A 14,695-nucleotide genomic window follows, 5' to 3' on the forward strand; every position below is an offset into this window, starting at 1 on the left:
TGGGAAGGGAAAGAAGAAACAAAGCAGTTAAAGGAAGCAAATTATGATAACGAAGGCTGGTTGTTTAAATCCTAGCATTTGATTCCTTAGAAGAAGTGCAGGGAACCTTTGGCTCTTGCCCAAGATGTTGCTCAGCTACAACTCCCCTTCGCCCCAGCAAGCATGGCCAACAGCCAAGGATGCTGGGAGCTGTAGTTCAGTAACACCTGCAGGGTCAAAGGTTCCCCCACACCTGGCTTAGAAGGTCATCCGATATATTCAAGTATTTCAGCACAGGTAATACTTTGAGGATGCTCCATTAAGGTAAGTAGGTGCTGTGAACAAAGTAAGTTCGGTATCTGACAAATTATTGCACTGTCACTGCAAAAAGTGTAGCAGGAATCAAAAGCCAGAACTGCAATAAACCCCAACAATGGCACCTCCGGTTAAAATACTACTGAGAGACATGGAACAGCTGCTTTGCCTGGCCAAGAGGCCAGAGAGCCCTATTCTGGCACTGAGTTCCAAATTGTCATGCCAAGAGATGTATCCCACTCTCTCACTATCTTAAGCTGCTGAGCAGCTACTTGTATATTAAAAATATGACCTCTACCACAGGGCCACAGCTTCTCTCATCCACACTCAGATCCATAGCATTTCATTTCCAACACAGTACTAAGAGATACCCAAAGTGATTATCTCGTACTACAAGTGGGCAACGCTATCCTATACAGGTCGGTGGGAGATCCCACAGTGGAGGAGCCATCACATCCTAAGCTCTGCCAGGCTCAGGGTTGGTGTAGTTTTATGACCATGGGGTGGTGGTGGTAGGGAGAACAGAAGGGCTTTACGACTAGCTCCAGAGCTTCCTCAACGCACCCTCAACATGCCCCTTTTCACCTCCCATGCTGCCAGAGCACTGATGGCAGTGGAGCAGACTTCTGCCTCTGCTGACAGGAAGGAAATTCCAGGGCAGCCGGCCTTCCCCAGGAGCTTAGGATTGCTGTCTTAACCTGCAAATTCTCGGCAGCTCTATGTCAGTAGGGCATGATGACCAGGAATCTTACTGTGACCTAATTACTTTAAGAGACAGGAAGCCAGCAAGCCATGCCTAAAAATGGTACTCCAACTCTTTGTCATCCTTCACAGCAATTTCAATTTGGAAACCACGTATGAGAAACAAAGAAACACCTTGCAATTTTTAAAATAATAAGCAAACAACTTATCCTTCCTTATTAATGTTTTCCAGTTTGTGTTTTGGTTGGGTCTGGAGGCATTTGCTTCCTTCCCTCGCTCCCACGCCCTGCAAATATATATTATTAAAAATAAAGGCAAGTATGAGTCAACTTTGGTCAGACACACCAAATGCAGACACTGTTAGGTCTTCAAAGAAAACATGAACAAACTGAGTCCATGATGGATTATGGATTATGGATTGCCACGAGGTGGGCTTGTCCTCTATTCTTGCTCCTGCAAAAGCCCTTGCTGGACCCTGAGGTGTTTGACAGCTTCTGCCCAGTCTCTGACATCTCCTTTGGGGACAAGGTAAGGGGCTCAGGAGTGCAGTGGCAGCTCCGCTTCAGGCACTTTGGAGGAAGCAGATTCTCTGGACTCATTCCCGTCAGGGTTCATGCCCTGCTCCTCCTTCAAGGAGAGGGCAATCGGACTGTTGCTGTTGGATCTCTCGGGGACTTTGGGTGCCATTGCCACCTCCATGGCTTGGGAGTTGGAGCCACTGTGCTACTGTAGTTTTGCTCCTACCTGCATGGCTGGTTCCAGAGAATAGCCCTGGGGAACTACATGTCTACATTTGGGCAGCTGGGGAGCAGAGTGCTGCAAAGCATAACTCCATCCCCCACACTATTTAGCCAATGAAGCCTCTGGGAGATCCCTTCAGGAGGTTTGGGGCACAGTGACATTGGTATGCTGATGACACACAGTTTTTCTATTAAATCCAATAGGCATAAGCTGAACCAGTGGCTGGATGCAGCGATGGAGAGGATGAAGGTCAGCAGACTGGAGCTGAATTCTGCTTAGACAGAGACCCTTTGCGTAAGTGGCTCCGAAGCCTGAGAACTGAGGAGTCTGCCTTTTCTGGGAGATGGTGCACTCCCCCTGAAAGGACAGGTATCCTGCTTTGGGGAGCTCTTGGAACCATATTTGCCCATGGAGGCCCAGGCAGCTTCTGTGCTGAAGCCCTTTGTCTTGTGCATCAGCTGCACCCTTTTCTGGCCGCTGGGACACGTGTTGGGAACCTCACCTCTGGATTACTGCAGTGGACACTAGGTGGGGCTTCTCTTGCAGCCCAAGTGACGGGTGACACTTCTTATCAGGCACATGCCACGCAACTGGGGCAGTTTTAAGGTTCTGCTGCTGACATGCAAAGCCCTAAATAACTCTGGCCCAGTTACATGAAAATCCCTCTTCCCCTCCACTGCCCAGTAAGAGCACTGCATTCAGCTAATGGAAGCCAGTTAGTTTTGCCGCCGCCTGAAGAAGAAGAAGAGGAGTTTGGATTTGATATCCCGCTTTATCACTACCCGAAGGAGTCTCAAAGCGGCTAAGATTCTCCTTTCCCTTCCTCCCCCACAACAAACACTCTGTGAGGTGAGTGGGGCTGAGAGACTTCAAAGTAGTATGACTAGCCCAAGGTCACCCAGCAGCTGCATGTGGAAGAGCGGGGAAGCAAACCCCGTTCACCAGATTACGAGTCCACCGCTCTTCACCACTACACCACACTGGCTCACACTGAGGCTTCTCAGCTTGTGGTAATGCCAAGATGGGCTTTTCCACTGGTGGCCCCCATATTGTGGGATGCCCTCAATCATTAACCATATGTCAGAAGTGCTCTGATGGTGTTTCCTGCTTGGCAGGGGGTTGGACTCGATGGCCCTTGTGGTCTCTTCCAACTCTATGATTCTATGATTCTATTAGGGTGACCATTCTGGTGGCTCCTGAAAACAATCATTCCCAAGAACTTCTGATCTCATTGTTTCACTGTTTCAATTGTCGTACTTTTTCACTTGCCTGGGTTGTTATACATTTTAATTAAGGATGTTTTAATGCCTTGCTGGAATCCTTAAAGTGTGTTTTAATTATGTGTGGATCTTATGATTGATTTTATAGTTGTAAAGCACTTAGAAGTCGTTCTGGCATGTAAGTGGTATACTGTATAAAAAATAGTAACAATTAATTATATATAGGAGGACAATCCAGAATTGGATGCAAAGTTTTTCCTGTCCCAGGAACCTTTGGGTCTATATATCCAGCCCTGGAAAAAATATTAAGCTAAAAGCTTGAGAACAGGAGACCTAAAAAAGCAGCTCACCTGGTGTGGACAAAATAATAACCATAATGTCAGAACGCCCATGAAATAAACTAACAGTCATAGATTTCAGTAGCATTGTTATCACCATGACACAATTTCTCACATCCCATACAGGAGCATCTTCAACATTTCAAAATTCTGTACATATTAAGAATATTGTGAGATGCACTTCTCAGATTCAAAGATGTGAAAACAGCCAAATAATATAGCTGATAGAATGCTCTAACACTGTACACCAGTGTAGTACATGAGACTTGATCCAAATAGACAGGACTATTAATTAAATAATTAATTAAAGTATATATCACTTAATGCCAAAATAGGTGTCCAAGTGGTTCACAAAGTATAAAAACCAGCTACACTTATATTAAAATAATAAAAATTCTTCATTAAAATACACAATAAAGCCATCCCTTTAAAACAATACAGCAATTATTCAGCGCAGAGTTATGCAGAGTTATGGACAATGTCTGCCCCTGCGATTTCTATGGAACTTATGTGTGCATATCTGGGCACTGATATGTGGCTGAGCCACACTGAGCCAGTGTGGTGTAGTGGTTAAGAGCGGTAGTCTCGTAATCTGGTGAACCGGGTTCGCGTCTCCGCTCCTCCACCTGCAGCTGCTGGGTGACCTTGGGCCAGTCACACTTTTCTGAAGTCTCTCAGCCCCACTCACCTCACAGAGTGTTTGTTGTGGGGGAGGAAGGGAAAGGAGAATGTGAGCCGCTTTGAGACTCCTGAAGGGGAGTGAAAGGCGGGATATCAAATCCAAACTCTTCTTCTTCGTCTTCTTCTTCTGATGGAAGAAGTACATCTATTGTAGTTCTCAGACTGCAATGCTCTGCACACCTCCCCACTGAGACTTCCTTTGGAGCAAATATGCACAGGATTTCTAAGTTAAATGTGCTAAAGGGGGGATTATAGATGTATCCCAGAAAGATGGCCCTCAAAACTGTGCTTGGGACACTGCGATAGTTAGTTGACCCTCACATATGTGGCAGCTACCAAGAAAGTCAAACCTCTAAATCCTTCCATGCTCTATTGACTTGTTTTGGTTGGAGCACTCAACCAAATAGTGAGATATTTTCCTCAATCACTGCCAAAAATGAATGGGTTTTGTTGTTAAACACAGAAGTGGAATGGAATGTTGGTCAGAATATCATTTACTGTAAGGTCTTCCGAACATTCCGCTTGGATGCATGCCATGCAGTGACAGCCAAAGATTGCGAACAAGGGGAGCTTAGTTTTCTATGAATCATCTCTACAAACCTGTGCTGATTTTCTTCCCAGCATCTCTTTCATGTGCACCAGCTGCTTGTAAGATGTAGATGTGATTAATTATTTCTGTATTTATGAGCTGGTTGACTGTTCCTCACTTGGCATCTTAATAAAGTCAACCGTAGCTGTGAGGAATGAGACTAAAAAGGATTCCATATCCCAACTAAATAGAGAAAAATAAATCTGCTCTATCTATTGCCCTGGAGGATTTGATGAAGTAAACTGAACTGCCCCCCTCCCCCTCCCCACCAATCACCTTTGACACATCAACAAGGACAGATGTGATTGAGGGTGTCAAAGCGCATAACTAATGACAAATGCTACCCAAACCATTTACGGGAAGCAAACAACCATTAGGAATAGCTTTTACTCCTACAGACTGTTCTCAGAGACACTAACATTATGAATCTGTGATGATATAACCTGCCAGATATCCATATCCACTCGCTGCTTCCAATCTCAACATTTAACAAGATCTCAAAATTACACCTTTAGCCTCTCAGTGGGCAGCAAGCTGAACCTGTACAAAGAGAGTGCTCCTACTTAGGCCTGAACTGTCCAGATTCTGTGGCAAAGCAAGATACTGATTTGTATCAGGAAACTTCATATTCTGCTCTCAGTATAAGTTATGCAAATCAGACTACGTACATATGCACATTTGCTTATTTTTCTGAACAAATGAACACATGTAGAAGTTAGGCAAGAAGTTGTTGATTTTTAAGGGCAGAGAAAACTTGCAGAGGGCAAAAGAGTTGTTTACAGTTACCTGTGCCGTTTCAGAGCTGCGCTGGCACAGCAATGTACACTCGGAGCTTCAGCACATGTGGACTTTCCAATTAAATTCAACGGCATGAGGAGATCTGCACATGTAAAGGGGTTTGTGCACAGAGCCACACCTTCTTCCCTGTCAAGCTGGGTGTGTGCATCACGGTGTCCCTGTATCCACAAAGGATCACTGAATTCAGACGACGGCATATTCTCAAATACAACTCTAGAACCCCATGGGCTGGAAACTTGTTTTCCAAAAGCAAAGCAAAACCAAACCACAAAATGCAAACTGTGACTATTAGGAATCCAGGAGCTGCCTCAGACATCATGCTGTAGCCTAACTGAAATCCCAGACTTGCCAGTCATGCCAATATAAGCAGATTGTGTGAGAGAAAAAGCACCACTAGGTATAAATGAAGTAGCAAACAGATTCTTAACAATAACAGCAAAGGGCAGGTTGTTATCCAACTCTGAAAGTCCTATCGAGTCCCAGGAGAAATGCAATGGCGATTGGTGGATGTTTCATTGAACTCCAACATGAAACCCCCTAAATATATTGTATTTATGAGTGAAAATGGTTTTAAAGCTGAAGGATGACAATAGCAGCTTTGAACCCACGTGCTCAGAGAGGTGATAAACCGAAGAAGCAAAATGAGAGGCACTGTTACTGAGAAGCTTGGCTCAGCGGGAATTGCGGATTCCCCCCCACACACCCCAGACTCCCTGCATCGTCAGGCTTTGCCCTGAGTGATGAGCATCATTGTGGTTGTCTAATCATGTTGTCTAATCTTGGGCGGGATTCAACACATGCGTCCCATCAGCAGGAGCCCTGTGCAATGGGGCTTCCCCCCTCCTTTCCCTGCAATTGGATTGGGGGGCAGAGCACCCCCAGAACAGTGTGCAGGGAAAGAGGAGGGGTTGCTCCATTTGGAAAGTTAAAACGCTTGCCTAGACAGAACGATCACCTGCATGTGATGTTGAATTCCTCCCATTATTTCATAATGGTAGTATTATAAAAGATGAGAACACTGGGAAACACTGGCCTGCGAGTGCTCCACTTGGAGAACAGCCTTGACCAAAGGTGTCATGGACTTTGAAGACACTCGAACTCAGGACGCAAGGGAGAAACATGCTAAGAGAAAGGCACGCTTGGCAAATCCACACCGTGATCAACTCCCACCAGGAAACCAATGTCCCCACTGTGGAAAGACGTGTGGGTCCAGAATTGGCCTCCACAGTCACTTACGGATTCACTGTTAAAACCATGTTTATGGATGACAATCTTAATCTTACTCATCTACGAGTGATTGCCGAAGAAGAAGAAGAAGATTATAAAAGATGAACTGGTAGCTTCAGAAGCAGCTAACAAATCAAGGAGAAAACTAAGGCATCTCATTATGTGGCCAGACAACTATTATAGGCAGAAGCATGTGTTTTTTTAAAGTGTTCTCAAACAGCATCATAATGTGGTCGCCTGGGGATACCTCAGAACATTTCTGCTATGCAAGTCCTCTCTTCTGCTGACCTAACCAAGGCAAAGTACTGAGAGGCATATTGTGGAGCCGTATCCAGACTTGGGCCCAACCTGGGAGTCAAACAGATGAAGCAAAAAATAGTGACAGCTTGCACGGATCTGGAACGCCATTTGTATTACTAAGAGAGCATTCACTGGGCAGGCCACTCAGACAAGCTCCAATGGAGATCCAATACCCTGTTTCAGCACAATATGTTCAAAAACCAGATTCTGAGCATTTCATTTGTCACCACTAGGACCACTTACTTACAAAGCACTCCACCTGCCTACAAAATGACAGCACAATCCTCTCTATATGTGCCTACTCAGAAGTAAGTCCACTGAGTCAAGTCTGGATAACTTCCAGCTCAGTAGGTGCAGGATTGCAGCCACTTTCCACTAGAATCATAGAATCATAGAGTTGGAAGAGACCACAAGGGCCATCGAGTCCAACCCCCTGCCAAGCAGGAAACACCATCAGAGCACTCCTGACATATGGTTGTCGAGCCTCTGCTTAAAGACCTCCAAAGAAGGAGACTCCACCACACTCCTTGGCAGCAAATTCCACTGTCGAACAGCTCTTACTGTCAGGAAGTTCTTCCTAATGTTTAGGTGGAATCTTCTTTCTTGTAGTTTGGATCCATTGCTCCGTGTCCGCTTCTCTGGAGCAGCAGAAAACAACCTTTCTCCCTCCTCTATGTGACATCCTTTTATATATTTGAACATGGCTATCATATCACCCCTTAACCTCCTCTTCTCCAGGCTAAACATGCCCAGCTCCCTTAGCCTTTCCTCATAAGGCATCTTTTCCAGGCCTTTGACCATTTTGGTTGCCTTCCTCTGGACACGTTCCAGTTTGTCAGTGTCCTTCTTGAACTGTGGTGCCCAGAACTGGACACAGTACTCCAGGTGAGGTCTGACCAGAGCAGAATACAGTGGCACTATTACTTCCCTTGATCTAGATGCTATACTCCTATTGATGCAGCCCAGAATTGCATTGGCTTTTTTAGCTGCCGCGTCACACTGTTGGCTCATGTCAAGTTTGTGGTCAACCAAGACTCCTAGATCCTTTTCACATGTACTGCTCTCAAGCCAGGTGTCACCCATCTTGTATTTGTGCCTCTCATTTTTTTTGCCCAAGTGCAATACTTTACATTTCTCCCTGTTAAAATTCATCTTGTTTGTTTTGGCCCAGTTCTCTAATCTGTCAAGGTCGTTTTGAAGTGTGATCCTGTCCTCTGGGGTGTTAGCCACCCTTCCCAGTTTGGTGTCATCTGCAAATTTGATCAGGATGCCCTTGAGTCCATCATCCAAGTTGTTGATAAAGATGTTGAATAAGACCGGGCCCAAGACAGAACCCTGTGGCACCCCACTAGTCACTCTTCTCCAGGATGAAGAGGAACCATTGATGAGCACCCTTTGGGTCCGGTCAGTCACTAACTGCTGCATGGGGGGGGGGAAATAGCCATCAGTGTATTTTAAGCTCTTCTTTCCTGAGAGTCAATAATCAAAATGCCTCCCAAATACCATTTATTTTAATTTCAATTTATTTAAGACATTTATATACCACATTTCTTAACAGTATGCATAAAAACATTCCACAGAAAATGGAACAATAAAACAACAGAAAATATCAAAAAACCAAGCACTACCTTAGTCATATGCCCAAAGTCCAGAAGGAAGGTCCCTGTCTAATCTCATCTGGGAGGGAGTTCTACTGAATGAACAGAAGGCAGCACATGGTTTCTGGTCACTTTCAAAGGAAAACAACAAGGACTGGGCACACAATGCCCTTAGGCAGATGTCCTTTGAATTCTGGGCACTTGACTTTCTATGGACAACTCCAAGACTAAATTTTGCTAGACAGAATGGGGTGTGTGACAAGCCCTCTGCTAGAATAAGTAAGCCCGCATTATGCTGTGCTCGAGGGAAGAGTAATTTTATGTCCCTGACGAACTGCATCCAAGAATGAAGCACAATATTATTTTAAAGAAAGAATGGCAGACTTTTCTCGTAATGAAAGACGTCTGTGTCAGGTTTACCCTGACACCTGCTTATGCAGATAGGTGAAATAACACATACCTTGGGTGGGGGGCAGTGGAGAGAACCAAGGTGAGCAATGGGCTGGAAATCGTCAAGGGCTCAGGGCATTCGCTCTGTCAGAATGTACACGGGCAACAGAAAGACTCTGCATAACCCACATGTATTAACCAAACTCCACCGCCAGGAAAATACTATGATCCAAGTTCCGACTCTGTTCTGGTGCTTATAAAATGGGTCTTCACAACTGCTTTCGTAGACAGCAGCTAACGGAAAAAGGATGTGAGCTGTGGGGATTTTCTGTACTCTTCTTTATGACTAGCAGGATTCTCTGAAACACAAAGCAAACAAACTACCCTTCTCTTCCTAAGTCCTCATTGACCTGCTAGCAACTGTTGGATGGTAGTTAAAAAAGATAAGCAGAGTACAGTGGTTGTTGTTGTTTAGTCGTTCAGTCGTGTCCGACTCTTCGTGACCCCATGGACCAGAGCACGCCAGGCACTCCTGTCTTCCACTGCCACCCGCAGTTTGGTCAGACTCATGTTTGTAGCTTCGAGAACACTGTCTAACCATCTCGTCCCCTTCTCCTTGTGCCCTCCATCTTTCCCAGCATCAGGGTCTTTTCCAGGGAGTCTTCTCTTCTCATGAGGTGGCCAAAGTATTAGAGCCTCAGCTTCAGAATCTGTCCTTCCAGTGAGCACTCAGGGCTGATTTCCTTCCTTGCAGTCCATGGGACTCTCAAGAGTCTCCTCCAGCACCATAATTCAAAAGCGTCAATTCTTCGGCGGTTAGCCTTCTTTATGGTCCAGCTCTCACTTCCATACATCACTACTGGGAAAACCATAGCTTTTATTATACGGACCTTTGTTGGCAAGGTGATGTCTCTACTTTTTAAAATGCTGTCTAGGTTTGTCATTGCTTTCCTCCCAAGAAGCAGGCGTCTCTTAATTTCGTGGCTGCTGTCACCATCTGCAGTGATCATGGAGCCCAAGAAAGTAAAATCTCTCACTGCCTCCATTTCTTCCCCTTCTATTTGCCAGGAGGTGATGGGACCAGTGGCCATGATCTTCGTTTTTTTGATGTTGAGCTTCAGACCATATTTTGCGCTCTCCTCTTTCACCCTCAATAAAAGGTTATTTAATTCCTCCTCACTTTCTGCCATCAAGGTTGTGTCATCTGCATATCTGAGGTTGTTGATATTTCTTCCAGCAATCTTAATTCCGGCTAGGGATTCAGTACAGGGATTCAGTACAGTGGTACCTCAAGTTAAGTACTTAATTCGTTCCGGAGGTCTGTTCTTAGCCCGAAACTTTTCTTAACCTGAAGCACCACTTTAGTTAATTGGGCCTCCTGCTGCTGCTGTGCCGCCGGAGCACGATTTCTGTTCTCATCCTGAAGCAAAGTTCTTAACCCAAGGTACTATTTCTGGGTTAGCGGAGTCTGTAACCTAAAGCGTATGTAACCCGAGGTACCACTGTACAGCGGGAAGTGGTTGTATTTCCCACACAGGAATGTTATTGGACAATAACTGTCTTCATCCCTGACCATTGGGCAGGCTGGCCATGCTTGGAGTCAAACATCTGGAGGGCCACAGCTTTCCCCATCCCTTCCCTACAGAACAGACTGAGTTAGTGGATGGACACTGCTAGGCACTGATTTTTCCCAAAACAGCAGGGCATTCCAGGCACCTGCAAGTTCACTGGACTCATGGTGGGCTAAGTGCACACGGCATGAAAATGTCATGCCTCCGAGGAGCACTATTCCCTAATGGCAAAGGAAACACATTGCCTTCCTTTCCCTGCCCTTTGGATTTCTCCTCCCTCTTCTTCAAAAAATAACCCTTTTTCTCACCACCTAAAGACTTCAGAGTCCCATCAGAGCAACAGATGACTGAGGGCAGGGAAACCATAATGGAAAAGCCCGACCTCAGCTCACAGTACAAAGGATATATATACAAAAAGAATGGATTTATACAAATCCCATGGAAAGAACTGTATTCATTGTGCTACATGGGGTTATTATTGAGGGATTGGTACTGGTTAAATACCAAGTACAGTGGTGCCTTGGTTTTCGAACGTAATCTGTTCCGGAAGACAGTTTGACTTCCAAAACGTTCTAAAACCGAAGCATTTACTTCCAGGAAACTCAATACGGAAGCCACATGGCACGCTTGACTTCTGAAAAGCGTTCAAAAACCAAAATGTTAGACTTCCAAGACGGTCAAAAACCAAGGTACCACGGTATTAGTAACTGGCAGTCTCATATGTCTGTTGCCCTCTGCAAATCTGTGAAAACAACTATTACGACAGACTTTGAAGGTCCAAGAAAATATGCCTAGATACTCTAGTAGTGCCATGTGGAAATGTAGTAAACAGAAATATTTCTGCAAATATGAAATAAGCCATTATTAATAAGGACATCTTCATTCTACGGAAATGGTAGGTGGAGAGAATAACATTGCTGAGGTCAGAAACCAGGCTGGGGGGGTGCCTGGTGTTAGTGACCATTTATATATTTAACAATGGTGGTTTTCATGTGAAGTGGCAGGAGGATAATTTCAAAAGACAAATGTATTAGCAATATGAGTTTTGAGATATGATGTAGTAGAGCAGTATCTGTAACAGATTCACAGAGATGACCAGTACCAAAAATTTTTTTATTTAGAAGAATGCGATTACATGGGTCAGGTGCAAAAAGCAGGTGCTACCATATTTACTTCCTGGGAAGTTCACTCTTTGCTCCTTGAGAAGAAAGGAAAGCCATGAGAAAGCACAAACAGACAGGATGCAGCAGCCCAGTGACCATTCTGTACCTGCGTGGATTTCTAGGGAGGTGGTGAATCCTACATCCACACCAGTGTCAGGAGGTAAAAGTGCATCTGTTTTCATTAGAGTCCTGTGAAACTCCTGCTGCTGACACCTCTTTTAGATACAATGTTGGATAGATTCTGGCAACACATTGCTTTCCCCTAGCTTATACAAGAAAGCTTATCTAGATGCCTTCATGAATGTAGAAGTCTGCCAAACTGTTCCTGCCATATTCTCTGAAGATTTAAGAGCAGAGTTTTCTATTTCATTCTACTGAACTTGCTCAGGTATTTGGCCATCACAGCCAACCTTTGCTTCTCATTGTGACACGTGCCCAGGTATTCGGCTTCCCTTCCAAACTGTTTCTGGTATAACAGTGGTTTCTAGGATGAGAAATGGAGGCAGTTAACAGGATTATTAATAGTGCCCACAGAGTACAGAAAATCCAATAAAATAAAACAACTTGCATTCACCTTCTTGCACATATCAGCTTGGTAAGCAAGGTGTCAGTTGCTCTGAGAGTTCAGCTTCTGCAGAGGGAAAATGGGTCCTATGTGGAAACAGAAATGGGGAGCAGAAGACAGGGAGCAAGTTAACAACAGTCCTGAATTTTTCCAGGAAACACTGTTGACCAAGAGCTCAAGATAGAGCACAGATGTGGCTCTCCAGATCGTCTTGGACTCCAGCTCTTGCCAGACCCAAGCAACATGGCCAATGGTCAGAGATGCTGGGTACTGGAGCTCAGCAACACCTGGAAAGCTCCATGTTGTCTTAGCCCTGCTCTAGAAGAAAATAAAAAACAGAGCTACAGAGCTCTACTTCTAGGGATGGAAACCAAACACATCCAGACCCTAGAGTATAATGTTCTCTAGGGGCAGAGCAAGAATTAGCCATACTGTACGCACAAACTTGCAGCGATGGAACACTGCTGTTCCTAAAACTTACAGAGATTATGCCAGTGCCAAAGAAGGTCAGTTGTTTGTCTTGTATGTACTTTACTATCCTGCAGTTGGCTGGCTGGCCTTGAATCTGCCTACTTGGCAACAGTTTCAGTAGATCAGCTGGAGGGAGGCCTGTAAATTAAAGTGAAGTCCAGACACAGAATCCCTGCGCACAAATGGCTGGTCTGGCAAATGCTGTGATGCGCCCACGTGGTAGGAGTATACTACGCAACATTCATTTTATTATAGTAGTGTACTCTAAGGGCACAGAGATAAGGCCAGAAAAGGGGGTTAAAACCAAATCCTCCTGACAGCTGATACTCCTTGCTTCCATACCTTGGCCATTTAAAAAGTGCACTGCGCATAAAGTAGTGCTTTAAACTTATTACGCTGCCAAATAGGCCGTTTTACTTACAAAAAAGCCCAAGAGGTAAATATAGAAGTTACAATCAAACCCTGATAGCTAGATCCCCCACATGAGACCTGAAACAAAATGCTGCCTGCTTCCTCTCCCTTTAATGGGGGAGCTGCTCTTCTCAGGCTACCAGCAACCAGCCTTGCCCTCCCCCGATGGGGCTCCAGCCGGCCAGCTCAGTCCCTTAGTCCTCTCTTAGCCCATTTCTCTTTTCAAACTGACACTCAATATTTTATGGCTCCTGGAGGCGACTAAGTCCTCATTGGGCTCTCTTTTTTAAGGAGGGGTGGAGGTAGGGAGGAAGGCTGGTCCCTTTTGTGTTTTAAAAAAAGGTATTGCCTTGTGAATACTGTGAGGTTCACTAGAGAATGCTGGCATCTCCCACTTGTTTCTCAGTGGCCTTGCTTTGGCTCAAGTCTTTGCTGCTGGTCTTCAACTACCTGAGAAAGAGTGCCAACTACATTTTTAAAATTGTGTTTGGGTGTTTATAATATTTGTTGTTGTTGTTGTTTAGTCATTTAGTCGTGTCCGACTCTTCGTGACCCCATAGACCAGAGCACGCCAGGCACTCCTGTCTTCCACTGCCTCCCACAGTTTGGTCAAACTCATGTTGGTAGCTTCAAGAACACAGTCCCACCATCTCGTCCTCTGTTGTCCCCTTCTCCTTGTGCCCTCCATCTTTCCCAACATCAGGGTCTTTTCCAGGGAGTCTTCTCTTCTCATGAGGTGGCCAAAGTCTTGGAGCCTCAGCTTCAGGATCTGTCCTTCCAGTGAGCACTCAGGGCTGATTTCCTTAAGAATGAATCGGTTTGATCTTCTTGCAGTCCATGGGACTCTCAAGAGTCTCCTTCAGCGTATAATTTTTAACCAGCAGTAAAATTAAGAAATAAAATATTCCCCCAGAATGCTAATAACTTTCTGAACTAAAAGAGCGTTGGGCATCTGCAGCTATCACTGGAGAAGAAATTCTATGGAAGTGTAGGAGCTTCTGAAAAGGCCTGGCTCCCACTCCCAGCTCTCTCAAATGAAATTGGGGAAGCCGCTCCCCAGCCCATCTTAATTGATAGGAATGATAGCCGGTGACACTGCGTAGCCACATAGGTTTGACAGCATAGGGAACAAGCCAATGCCCACCTAAATCCCAAATCCACACCCAAATCCAGAGACCCTAATTTGAATCCCAACCCTGGCTCACTGGTCAGATCGATAGAGAGTACATGCCCACATTCTGAACATGCTTGCCTCCCTCCTTTGTGGAGTTCCCTCTTCAGAGGTGGCCCAGGGCCATGGGCATAGCCGGGGGGGGGGCATGGGGCAGCTGCCCCCTAAATAAATAAAAATCAATAAAAATACATAACAAACTGAGGTTCTGCTCCCCCTAATAAAAGGCCTGCCCCTCCAACAAATATCCTGGCTACACCCATGCACCTTAAGACCCAAGAGCTTCTTTCAAGCTCAAAAAAGAGAGGTGGGGGTGCATTTCCCTTTGAAATGTGCATCCCTCACACATATATACCCCTTTTGGGGCTTGGGGGAATTTAAAGAGCAGTGTCAGGGATAAGGAGGGCGCCTGCCACTTGGGAGGGGTGAAGGACCAGATACACATATGGAAGGCAAGTGTATGCT

The 14,695-nt window shown here is 45.2% G+C and overlaps 2 protein-coding genes across 5 annotated transcripts in view; one reads left to right on the forward strand and one right to left on the reverse strand.

Moving 5' to 3' along the window:
* The window catches only part of SMC5 (structural maintenance of chromosomes 5), a 66,429-nt gene extending 63,891 nt beyond the window's left edge, over positions 1–2,538 (forward strand). Inside the window, exon 25 of the mRNA XM_083403353.1 lies at positions 1,941–2,538. The gene's annotated coding sequence lies outside the window, so the exon portion shown is untranslated. The remainder of the gene's footprint in view (positions 1–1,940) is intronic.
* The window catches only part of KLF9 (KLF transcription factor 9), a 29,629-nt gene that overhangs the window by 4,925 nt on the left and 10,009 nt on the right, over positions 1–14,695 (reverse strand). For 2 of the 4 annotated variants that reach the window (XR_014502963.1, XR_014502964.1), the window contains 2 exons: positions 12,187–12,263; positions 11,544–12,096 (listed from right to left, as the gene is read on the reverse strand). The exons of the other annotated variants lie outside the window; for them this stretch is intronic. The gene's annotated coding sequence lies outside the window, so the exon portion shown is untranslated. Of the gene's footprint in view, positions 1–11,543; positions 12,097–12,186; positions 12,264–14,695 lie in introns of those variants that run through there. 4 annotated transcript variants of the gene reach the window in all.

This window comes from Podarcis tiliguerta (genome assembly GCF_965153285.1).
Source record: "Podarcis tiliguerta genome assembly, chromosome: 11".
Taxonomy (NCBI): Eukaryota; Metazoa; Chordata; class Lepidosauria; order Squamata; family Lacertidae; genus Podarcis; species Podarcis tiliguerta.